Source organism: Ambystoma mexicanum, chromosome 6q, assembly GCF_040938575.1.
Source record: "Ambystoma mexicanum isolate Mex_15411 chromosome 6q, UKY_AmexF1_1, whole genome shotgun sequence".
NCBI classification, from domain to species: Eukaryota; Metazoa; Chordata; class Amphibia; order Caudata; family Ambystomatidae; genus Ambystoma; species Ambystoma mexicanum.
The window spans coordinates 1,379,911,679-1,379,924,409 of NC_090937.1; the positions used below are offsets into that span (position 1 = coordinate 1,379,911,679).

At 45.6% G+C, this 12,731-nt stretch overlaps 1 protein-coding gene across 1 annotated transcript in view; it reads right to left on the minus strand.

Moving 5' to 3' along the window:
- Positions 1-12,731, minus strand: part of ACOX3 (acyl-CoA oxidase 3, pristanoyl) — a 1,085,216-nt gene that overhangs the window by 102,737 nt on the left and 969,748 nt on the right. The gene's annotated exons all lie outside the window — the stretch shown is intronic.

Genomic DNA, 12,731 nt, shown 5'->3' on the forward strand with positions numbered 1-12,731 from the left:
AACGCATGAAATGAAACATGGCTGAACAGTACTGTGATTACGTTATTTCAATGTAGAGTTAGAATTCCCCTAAACAAAGATGCATTAATAATTCCCCTATCGTAGAACAGAGAAAGACAGAGTTCTAAGTATAGCGACCTATGCTTCTGGTTTGGGTGTAGTTTGTTTTTAGTTTTTTTACCAGAAGTTAAATTACATAGGTTTTCAAACATGCTCTACGATTCACAGGACATACTGTTTGCTTGGAGACACTGAAGTTACTCGAACATCATGAGTTTACCGAGGTCAGCACTTAGCAGTCCCAACAATATCTTCCAGCAGGGCAGGCTTCCACACAGACTAACATACATTCTAGTGAGGTTGAAAACCCCAAGATAGGGACATGTGATATTGGGAAGCTGCCCATGCTCACCACCTAGAAGGTTCGGACTGGGACAAGAAATGGGCCCGGACACCTAAAAAATAAAGTGTCACTAACCTAAAAAAGTGTCCCTCAAACCCTCATCCATGAATCATGTCAATTCACAACGTTACAGCAAATGCTACTTATGGAGGGTTAATGGTGTTTGCTGCATGTAATGTTTTGTGTAAACACTTGAGAAAACGAGTGATAACATTCCTTTTCCATGGCCCCGGCATTTCATAATGATTTGTTATTTAAATAGCGCGTTTGCCAAAGCACTGTACATAGCACATATTTACATATAATAATTCCCAACCAAAGTAGTTGGTACTCATTTATCAACCTCTGATTAATTCAAGGCTCAGTTGGCCTTGCCAGGATTTGAACCTGCTACCTGCAGAACACGCATTGATCGCAGCAGCGCCAGCGAGCACTCAACCTGCTGGTCTATATTACTGGAGTAAGCTAGGAGGAGCAGGCAGTTCCTTCCTTCTTCCCTCACATCATCCATCGCTCCCTTATCCCTTCCTTCCACTTGATTTTCTTCTTTCTTTTGTTCCTTCCTTTTTTCTTTCTTGCTTCCCCTTCCATTCTCTTCCCTTCCTTTCATGGGCATATTTCCTCTCCTCCTTTCCTTTGTCTCTCACATTGTTTCCTTCCTGTCTCCCTATCATCTTTCCTCTCAACTTTCCCCCATCCTTCTACCCTCCTTGTTTTAGGCTCCCCTGCCATTCCCCCTTATTTCTTTCCTTCCTCACTCTCTGTAATTCCTACTCCATTGTTCTGTTGAAAAATGGCAGTTGAAGATTAATTATTGTGCATGGTTCAACAGCCTAGGGTGCACTTGAGTCGAGATGAACCCCACATTTGGGTTTGTCTAGGTATAGATATCTCACGGGATTAGGGGCTGGGATTTACAATGCTTGTGTGTGTTGTCTAGACCTGCGGGTAAGGTTCCGGGGAAGGGTGATGTCCACAGGCTTGCAGTTTCAGCTACGACTTAACATGCCACAATTATCCACAACCATGGTGCCACCACACAACTCATGCCCCTCAGACAATCCCAATCTAAAGCAGTGCCACACTACGGTTACAACCACCTCCCAAATTCTACCCAATTCTACAGTGTGGGAACCATCCCTCGATAAATCAGGGTAATGTACCTAAACTACTGAGTACGACACAGCTTGCTGCAGAACTTGCACTAGCGATAACCTGGCTTTAGATCGCTGTATTTAGACTTTAGTGAAGTGAGAAGCTCTCACTTTCCACAAATTCCTTTTTTCTGCTCAAAACCCTAGGCAAACATGCCCTACACCAGAAAACACGTATTCAAAGGAGACATGGTGCAATAAACCTTATGTCCCTCGGCTCCCTCCCAGGCACACAAATGGCCCAAGAAAACAGGCATTGATGCAACTTCAGAAAGGGTCCTCAATGCAGCCACTGAATCTGATCCATACACAGCCTCTGAGAGGTCCCTTACGGAAGGACCTGTAACAAAACTCCCAATGCAGAGGGAAGCACAGAGAAAACATTGCCGCATATCATTTTGTGCACTGGGGTTCAGCTGTGCAAGTGCACAGGCACAATAAAAAGTAAGATCTGTACATTCAACCATACACCCAATATATATTAATGCAGGCTGTTTGGAATAAGGGGCAGCGTTTAGATGCCACACACCGTGACTTACGTTGGAATAAACAAAACTGAGCTTTTAAGAGAAAATAATGATCGTACGCCTCAGGTATCAGCAAATGCAACCGTCTGCCATCACAAACGTTCTTTTTATTTCACCCAACTTTGACCTGCAAAGGTAAGGAGGAGGCAGTGTACAAGGCATCCTGGGAAATCATTTTTTTTAAATTGAATTAGTTTGGCTGATTGCCTTAATCCCCATATTCTGGATATATGGTTAATTCTGAAATACAATCCTAGGGCTTACAGAACACGACTGCCGTATGCTGCAAAGTTTGGAACAGTAGGCTCCAAAGTGAACAGTTTGGACTGAGAGCGAGAGGACCACATTATGAAAAATGATAGTGCACACTTGTGCTTGCCACACTTTATACCTAATGCAGAAGTACAATTGACTGTATCCTATAATTGTACACTGGAACTTAGGAAATCAGCTCTTACAAGAGGCAGTGTGCATTGGACACTCCTAGCCAACGGGCATGCACAAAATGCACATACATGCAGCAATATTTATTACAGTTTAAGGGAAATTCCCATTTCCGTAAACTAAAATTCTGAAGCTTTGTCCTGGTCTGTAGCAGTTTGTGCATGTTGAAATTCAGACATTTTTAGAAGATGATGAGAGCTTTCGCTCATGGGTTAAAAAGGGACAACAGGCGTGGATGCAATTCGTTTTCAGTCTTAGAGAGCTTTCAGAGAAGGTCGATAATTACCTGATATGTGTGACATACATACATAAAATTGCACTGCATGAAGGAGCCAGCATGTACGATAACATAGACTCAAGGGCAGCCCAGGTCGAAACATAGAGCTTCCTGCACATATTTTTTGACACACGGGAGCCACCTAAATACTGTGTTGTCACAACTCCCTCCCAGACCCACCCAATTTAAACCTTTGCAATTAACCGCCTTCACTGTGCTTTTTTAACACTGACACACTGAGTAGCATCAACTGCCTATACCACTGGGCAGCAATGAGTGTTTTCGCCACAGAACACCATTACATTCACATGCCTTTAACACAAAGCAGCACTGACAGGAGCGTACCACCTTTGACAGCAGCGTAAACATCTCTTTCGCTGAGTAGCATCACAGAGCAGCATTCATGTTTTACACATTAGGCTGCACATTTGGTAACTCTGTCCTGATTTTGCCGCAGCAGATAACCACTTCAGAACCAGTCCCGTCTGATTTGCCTAAACTGTAGTCGGACCTCCTCCATTTGTGGAGCCCTCCCATCGAGTAGCACCCCAAAGAAGGGAAGGCCGGTGCTCGGCCAGGGCTATTTTAAAATGCATAGACAAGCGCAGACTGTCTTGCTAGCAAAAACCCAGTGCACACAAGCGAGCATCAGTGGGGCTGCCTCCAACAAACAAACTGAGATGCACCATAAATGCTTTATGCACAGACGAGCAACATGGAAAGCCAGGTCCCTAACACCCCCAGGGCCCACATTATGAGAAATCGGATTCAATTGAAAACTTGGGGCCAGGCTTGATAGAATATGGAAGGTGGAGGCAAGAAGATAAAGGTAAAAGGGGAATGGGAATATGGAGCAGGTCGACGCTTCAATTAGTAGAATGAAAGACTGCACAATGATACTATTTACGAAAACTTCACATCTACCAGGATACCTAGGTCCTGCATGTGCCACCAGGACAGGACGTTTCACCTTTCCCTGCACCCCGTCTGTCCAGGAAAGCTCTTCCATGTGGGCCGTGTCCACGCTACTTTAAGCGTGTTGCTCTGGCATTCATTCAAATTGGCAATCCTGCACACACACCTTTACGTACACACAAACGGGTCGTTTTAGAATTCAGTGTTCTCCTCTTCCATGGAGCACTTTTATAAGGACTAGGCCTACTACAAAGGCCGGCCCTCCACCGCTGTCTAGCCCACACTGAGCCAGGTGTTGCAAGCAATGACCTACACAGACCATGACACAGCTCTCTTCTGCACAAGCTCCGGATACAGCGCCAGGAACAGCATTGAGTTTAAGTCATCTCATGCTCCCACCACCATATGCCATGGATGGGAGGGATGGTGCTGCCTGCAACAGGTGATTGAGAAAACCTGATCTACATTCAAAAGACACTCATTTAGTCTGATTGGAAATGTGATTTTATTTTTCATATTTGTTTTTGTCTGTGCTCAAACATCCCCTTGTGGTTTGATTGCACGGCCGTGACACACACTGACTTAGTGGCAGTGCTCTGGCCCTTTCTCGACTAACAGAGATAGTAACAATTAATTACAAACACTTCACTTGACTGTTCTCATTCAGAGTGACTGTCTCCAGAGACTCTTCATTGTAGTTCACGGCTCGGCCAGGCAGCTTTAATAGACCCATCGTCGTTGTCGGGTGTGCTTTGCTTGAGGCCTGCTCCCTCCTCTGTCATCAACACATCCTTTCGAATATCTGCGCATTGTGCTGGGTGTGGCACCCAGCAACACACCAATGCGCATGATGGCACCCGCGCTTCTTGAGCATGATTGGCAGCTACTGCCAGCATGCTACATATCAACAGGCCCCCTGACACTGCCCTGAGAGGGCAAGGCTCAACAGTCATCCCTGGGTCAGCCCCGCCGTGTCCCCTCACCCAAGGCAGACAAAAGCAAACTCGATGTAGAGCCCACCCCCCACAACAGGAATTGTTATTGTTCTCAAAGAGAATGTAAAGCTGCCTGCCTGGCGCCAAACAGTGGATGGCTGGGGCACTGGTAGCCCCACGACTCATGCTATTAGTGCATCATCAAAGCAAAGTTAACACTTATTAAGTGTTAACTTTTCTTTGATGATGTTCTCAGACAGACACTGTGTGCATTTTAATCATAAATAGATCCGTTTGCTGCTGTGCAGCGAACTGGCGGCAGGCTGTGTGAGGCAACTTAACAAGTACAACTTCAGTTACAAAAATCCAGCCCAGCTCCATGGATATTAATGTGGCTCATAAACCCGGCCCCAGAGTGGCTTATAAAATCGGCCCCAGGGCCATCTGAAGTCCATTTTGATTCTGCCAGTGGCAGAATGGCACATAGGCCAGTCCGCCCCTGCCACCTAGCCTTGATGTGTTCCGGCATGACCTTGAAAAACGTAGTCAGTGAGATTTAGCTTGGTTCCCCAGGTGTAGCAAGCAAGGCACCCACATTTGTGCATATTCATTGGGCCTCATTACGAATCCGGCAGTAACCGTGCCTGAAATTCCGGCAGGTTACCGCTGGACTCGTATTACCATTCCGCCTCGGTTACCCGGGAATTCCGGAGGCGTAATTCTGTAAATCCCCATTCCCATTGAGTCCCATAGGACTCAATGGGAATGGGGAAGTGGGAACACCGGCACCATCTCATGATGGTGCCGGTGTTTCCACGTCTGCCTGCAGGCGGGTGGTATTAAACCCGCCAGGTCAGACCTCGAACCAGGTCACCTCCCGCCTGCAGAACTCGAGATCACCCGGTCTGGAAACAACGGTGGTGGCGGGTTTACTGCCACCGTTATTTTCAGACCGGGTGACTCGTAATGAGGCCCTATGTCTCTTAGTGAGACTAACTAAAAACCATTAAGCATTGGCAAACCAGACAGTTTTGGCTTTAGTGTAGGTATGAGATAGGCATTCATCAGGCACTGCCATATCTGACCACAAGACAGGAACAGGTGATTTCCTGAGCATATGATCGCAGTGCCTGGCAAATGCCTATCTAATACCTACGCACAAGCCAAAACTGTTGGCTTCGCCAATGCGTTTGCTAAAAGGACTTCAGTGCAAATTACAGACATAAATCCAGATACTGAAGGCACACCTGGTTAACACACATTTATGACACCAGAAGTACATTTAGAGCCGTAATTAAGCCATTAACCCTCAACAGACTGCTTAGAAATAACACTGGCAGACCAAAATGTGATGTTACTGCTTGACTGAGATATCTCAAAGAGATCACAGGAGAATGTGTTTTGGGCGGGGATGAGTAGGGTGTGGCTGGGAATGATGATGGGGATTAGCTTGGCGAGGGTCAGTTAATAGGTGGCTAAACAACAAAACAACACCCACAAGTTGTCTGTCCCTCCTCACATGTAATCTCCCTCCTCTCTATACAACTGAGGCGAGGAAGAGCACAGGAGTAATGCAGAGCACTAAAGCTGCAGAGCTACAGTGTGATCTAGTGGTTGATGGATCCAATAGGTGGCGGGACATTTAAAAGCCCGGCACCGCAAGGAAGAGGGAGATACACTTTACTCAAGGCGGGTCAGGGAGCGAGGAAGAAGCCAGCTGCAGAAAGGGACAGCAGAACTCCAACAGGCGCTTCCATGAGAAGCTCTAAGGTCGAAGGTACGCCACACAGAGGCCTGTAGCAGGAAGAGGCCAAGGCTCAGCGAGTACCAAGGAGCGAATGTAACACCAGCAGAAGGAGGAGGAAGTAGCCCACTGGAGAAACAGAAGGGCGCAGAGAACGCTGAAGCAGTCACAAGACACCTGTGAGCCCAGAGACGGGAGTGGGACACTGGGGTGCTCCGCAGCATATAACGCAAAATGAGGAAAGACAGAGACAGTCAAAGGGCGAACCCAAACAAAGGAGCTGGGATGCCAAGAGTGTCACAAAGTGACTCAAATGAAAGGTGGTATGAAAACCCATTGGCTGAATGAGTCAAACTGATAAGTATGGAGGAAGCCCTGGCAGGAGAGAATACCAGGCAACATGTTGAGAGTATGGGACCTGCAAGGAAGTAATTTCAAGTCTAATCTCTTTACACTAGCATGACAGTTTTCAGGGTTATTTTTAAACACTATTGACATTTAACTGTATCAATCATTTATATACGTACCAGGCCCTTTCACTTGAAAATAGCAAAATGATTTTTGTATTCCAAAATATAGACATTATATATTCCTCAAAATACAATTAGCCTGAAATATCACTTTACCTTAATGTGATAAAATATGTCATGTTGCATATCAGCTTCTAGGTGCTATATTAGTTCAATTAGTTATCTCTTCATAGATAACACTGTTGTTCTGCTCTTGCACATGCTAAGGTAACTAATCTATAGACAATTACTAATGAGCATTTATTAATGGCTAATTACACAATCAAGCCTCTACCATGTAAACTCAAAGAGCAGCAAACCATAGTGACCATTCTTGAGGATTCATTACAGAAAGTGAAACCAAAATAAAAGATGCATTTGACAATTCAATAATGCTTCTGATGTGCAACGTCTGCTGGCATGTTTGCATTGATTTGCCCATCTGTCTGAAGCATATGTCCCATAGTGCATTCTCTAACGCGTGTCTGCATCCTCCCTCATCTTTCTCCATCTCAATCTCCATATTTACATCTCGACCCCTCCGATTACTGAGTTCTTTATATACAGTTTGATTAACTTAAGTCCAAAATGCCTACAGATCGTTTGACAAATGTTTTTTTTCATAAGAGTGAAACGGTAGTCTGGTGCCTTTCTAAGCACTTTGGTATTAAAGGAGAGTTCCGGGACTTTTTTTTTATTGTCCCTACGGTTCGGCCATGTGTTTTTAAGCATAACTCGGTAGATCGTAGAAAACTTTCCTATGGACCTTACCCGACTTTTCGTCCATTAACGCACTCGAAATCAGCCGCCATTTTCTGATAATCCTATCACTTGCCGCATCGCCCTGGCTCACCTGCTTTTGCGGCACTAAATCAAATCCCCCGCCCCTGAGCCTGACATCAGCAGACGCGTACCGCCCATTTCCCAACGCCAAAGCACGTTTCGTGTCAACAATCGCTGCGCCTCAGCTAATGAAGTGTCGCCATGGAAACGGCAGGACGCCTCTTTCCTCAATAAGTATAAACACACCGTTTCACAACACACAGCAGCAGATTTTCGATTCCATTACTCTCGCTGTGTTACTTTTAGTATTCTGTGACTCGTTTCTGTGCTCTGGTCAGCTACCTTCGTTGATTGTAGCCCGTGTGAACAGATACCAGTACCACCGCTATAAATTATTTTACTTTCTTTACCACACAATGGCTACAATAATGCTGTATATGTACGAGCCCGAGTACACCGAGGAAGAACTACTGGAAAGGCAAGCACGCGAAAACGATGGGGATTCGGACGGCAGTTGGGAGGACCAGTCAACGGATGAAGAGCCTGGACCATGTCGCATGGACGGCGTCTCCACCTGGTGCACGTGCAATCGGTGCGAGCTAATGCCAACTGAGGAGGAGAACTGCTGCTGCCGTGAAAATTCCGGGTGCTTGGCCTACATTTCGGAAGGCGAGCCAAGTCTGCAATGCATCACCGAGCTGCCAGAGTTCAGGGAAGCCTGCCTCTCACGGACAGTGTTGAGGATGATGATGGTGCTTATGCACGAACTTTGCGGCACTGTTCGTCCGCGTAATCCGAGTAACGAGTAAGTATACTCTGGTTGTGATGTCAGTGATGCCACTACTATTTCATGGTCGTCTCCCACATATAAAACTACATCTACATATCATTCGAATGCATGTAAATTGGTTCCATGTTGTGCATTTTCTAGATAGAATTTTTTTCAAAGCAGAATGACATTTTTGTACCTGAATCGACAGTGATAAGAAAGTTGTCATTTTAATACAGTTTGCATCTTTCATTTTCACAGGTGGTACAGGCTGGTGGCCTATCGTTGCTTCACTTGGTGGCTTCACGGGAGGCTCGGACACCGCGTTCGGAGAGTAATACCTGCCTGTGCGGTACTTGCCATTAGACAACATTTCCCCAGCGACAGTGGACAATACCGCGGATTTTCCCTGGATGTGCTGCAACCGCAACTTTACAATGTGTAATGTTTATTATTTATGTTCAATTGAAATTAAGATCTAAAATAAAACCCAACATATATTTTAACAATGGTTGTTTTGATTTTTTAAATGAATCTAGTGTGTCTCCATTGAATAGTCTTCCTGTGCCTTGTCTTGTCACACCACATGTCTCCGGCCAGCATCCTCCCTCACGCTGGCCGCCCACCTTCAATCCACATAACCGTTGAACCCATATGCAGCAGACATACATATGTTATTTTGCGGGTTGGCATCAAGCCTCCCGGCCTTGCCTCCTCCCCCAAAAATACTTACCACACCACTTTGTTCAAGCGTTGGCAATAAAAGGAAGGCCGTTGGATTTTATTGATACAAAACATGGTTATAGGTAAATAATCAATATGGTTAATCATAATAAATCATCCTTTTGGGCACCGGGTACAGAGATGACCCCCTCTGGCCCGTGCCGCCTTGCCACCACAGGCCAGCCTGCTGCTGACTAACTGCCTAGGGATCCAGGGTCTCCAGGGTGAACTGCACCCATATATTCTCCTGGGAGGGTGAGGTATTTATAAACTCACCCCCCTGCCTTCCATGTACTAGATCCTGCAGCCTGCCTCTTACATGCAGTTAGATGGCCTCTCCTTGGTGAGGCCCTACGGCAAACGAGTCTTGTCTGCACGACCACCGCCCCAATCCACCCCCCGCCCTATCAAAGGCAGTTCGCACCGGGGTACTTGCGCTGGCAAGTGGAGCTGTCAGGGAGCGATAAAGGCCAAGAGGTGCCAAAGACCATGTACACTTCAAAGTGGTCTATAGAGCATGGGTTGTTGTTCCCATGTCTACCGCCAGACCCCGTGTCTCCTGCCAAGCATCCCCCCTCGCGCTGGACGGCCCCCTGCAATCCACATAAGTGTGTCTCCATTCACGAGTCTTCCTGTGTCTTGTCTGCACGACCACCGCCCCAATCCACCCCCCGCCCTATCAAAGGCAGTTCGCACCGGGGTACTTGCGCTGGCAAGTGGAGCTGTCAGGGAGCGATAAAGGCCAAGAGGTGCCAAAGACCATGTACACTTCAAAGTGGTCTATAGAGCATGGGTTGTTGTTCCCATGTCTACCGCCAGACCCCGTGTCTCCTGCCAAGCATCCCCCCTCACGCTGGACGGCCCCCTGCAATCCACATAAGTGTGTCTCCATTCACGAGTCTTCCTGTGTCTTGTCTGCACGACCACCGCCCCAATCCACCCCCCGCCCTATCAAAGGCAGTTCGCACCGGGGTACTTGCGCTGGCAAGTGGAGCTGTCAGGGAGCGATAAAGGCCAAGAGGTGCCAAAGACCATGTACACTTCAAAGTGGTCTATAGAGCATGGGTTGTTGTTCCCATGTCTACCGCCAGACCCCGTGTCTCCTGCCAAGCATCCCCCCTCACGCTGGACGTGATTCATACACGTCATTCATTCACAAACACACCCCTGTTTCGAATTCTTTATAACCCACTTCATATTTATAATGAGAACTTCTTTGCACTTTGCTAGTCAACCCGTGAAGGTGCTGGTTATCTGCTCTTCGTCTCTGTGAACTTCCGTGACCACTTCGAGGAAACTCGTCAGTTTGCAACCTGTGAACTGCTCCCTGTTCTTCGACAAGAAACTACTCTGATCCCTGCATCTAACTGTTTGCTCGTCAAGGTAAGGCCATGTACCATACTCATTTTGCCTCCAATTTCTTTTCGTTCAAGACAGTACATGCAAGGAACTAGTCACATGTTCTGAGTTTAGTCAAATTATTTTTCTATTTTTTTAAAGTTATTCAAATACTTATCCGCATGTGAATAACATGTATAGTTCCAAGAACCAAAACATACCTTGCATTGAACCTTTTATGTGTCATTTAATTTTTTAACACATTGGTATTCATAGAGAATTGTTGATCTTTACTTTTCAGAACTTTCCACAATGCCTGCCTGTTCCTGCATGTTTTCCCTAAGACAATAGATCAGATAAGAGAATGGGTCCGATATTGCGGATATCCACCCTCTGAGCTTGAAAGTAGAGTCCTAGAAGTCTTTGCGGACAAGAGGGGTGATCGATACCGCATCTGCAGCAGGCACTTTACCTCTGACATGTACTCCACATCATTGCTAATAAAGAAGAACACACCGCGAGCGAGGCGAAAATTGCTCTCAACCGCTATTCCCACTCTATTCGTCCACATCCCTCCACTGGTGAGTCAAGTTTACGTATTTATCTCTCGGCCTTGCGGTAGTGTGTAGCATTAGCTAACAATAATTTCCCCATTTATGTATCCACTCAATATGAAGGTGGAAGATTCTCCATCCGGGTCGTTATTGCAGTCATCAGCCACTTCAAGCGCCTATCGGGTAATCTTACTTAGCTATTCTGCCATTGACTTGTTTTAGGCATGTAAATCAATAGTTTTAATTTATCGTGTAATTATTTTACCTAATGGTACACCCTTGTACTCGTCCTCTAGTCTTTGTTTTCAGTTATAATTATTGTTATCCAAAATAATTCAAGTACTGTCTTTCAGGGAGATGCTGAGGAGTCCAACGTATTGACGACTACCGTTGATGTCACTCAGATGCTCGAGGTACGTTTCAGGACAGTTCCATCGATGGAGATCATCAGATCTTGCATTCTTGTAGCGTGATTGTTACACACAATGTTTCTTTCGTTTTTAGCCATTGATATGTCCTTCTGTCGTCGTATGTGTCTTCTTTTTTCAATATTGTGTTCATTACTAATGAAAGTCCTATGTTTCAGGGAGTCGATGGAGCATTAGTCCAAGAAGAAGGGGGAGCGTGCAGTTACGGGTCGGCGCAACAGCTTGCAGAAGTGTGCACCGCAGTTACATCGTCCCTTGATGTTCTTATGCATTTCGAGGTATGGATACTGACAGCTCGATCAAGCAAGATCATATGACGTGATTACATCCGCTATACTTCCTTCTTTATTAACGCAAGTACTATGTTTCAGGGAGATGACGGAGCTTCTTCTACAAGAACATCACCCCTAGTAGTTGATGCAGATTTCTGGGTGGTGACACTTCCAACGATCGAGCAAATCGAATCATATTTAGATATCCATTATTTATTTTAGACAAATGATCATTTGTGCAGGTCTATTTAGATGAGCCGTTGACGCCTGCACAAACTTTATGTTCTTTTTATCAAAATAGAAAACCATACTAATGCAATTACTGTGTTTCAGGGAGTCACTGAAGCATCATCTTCAATAATATCATCAATGGAAGTCTATGAGGAGCCCGAGGTATGGATCTCGACAGTTCCATCTAACTAGATCAACAATGCGTGAATAATTGTCGTTTGAATGTTCTACACAAAGCGTTCATTCGTGTTTTGCTATTGAGATGTACGTGGGTATTGGTCCCCAAGTACATTTTGTGTTTTCGATATTATTATACATACTAATGAAAGTTCTATGTTTCAGGGAGTCGATGGAGCGTCAGTGCGTGATGGATGTGCTTATCAGGAAAACATAGTCGTTGCAGCGCAAGAGGAAGTGGAGACATATACACACGAGTCGGAGCAACAGCGTCCTGATGTTGAAGTTTGAGGCAAGAAAGTTTCAAAGAAAAGAAAGCAAAAGAAGGTTAGTGTCCTGGTCACTATATTATGTTGTTTTTCACTGTTAATAGTTCAATACTGTAAGTTGTGTTTAAACTCAACACCCCTTTTCCAATCTGTCCTCTAGTTGCGAGTGGGTGTACGAACTAGATCTACACAGACAGTGAAGCGAACGAGAGATGTTGCTTGTCAAACCTTTTGGCAGGGACTTGAGACTGGAGAAGCATCGTGCCAATGGGAAGAATA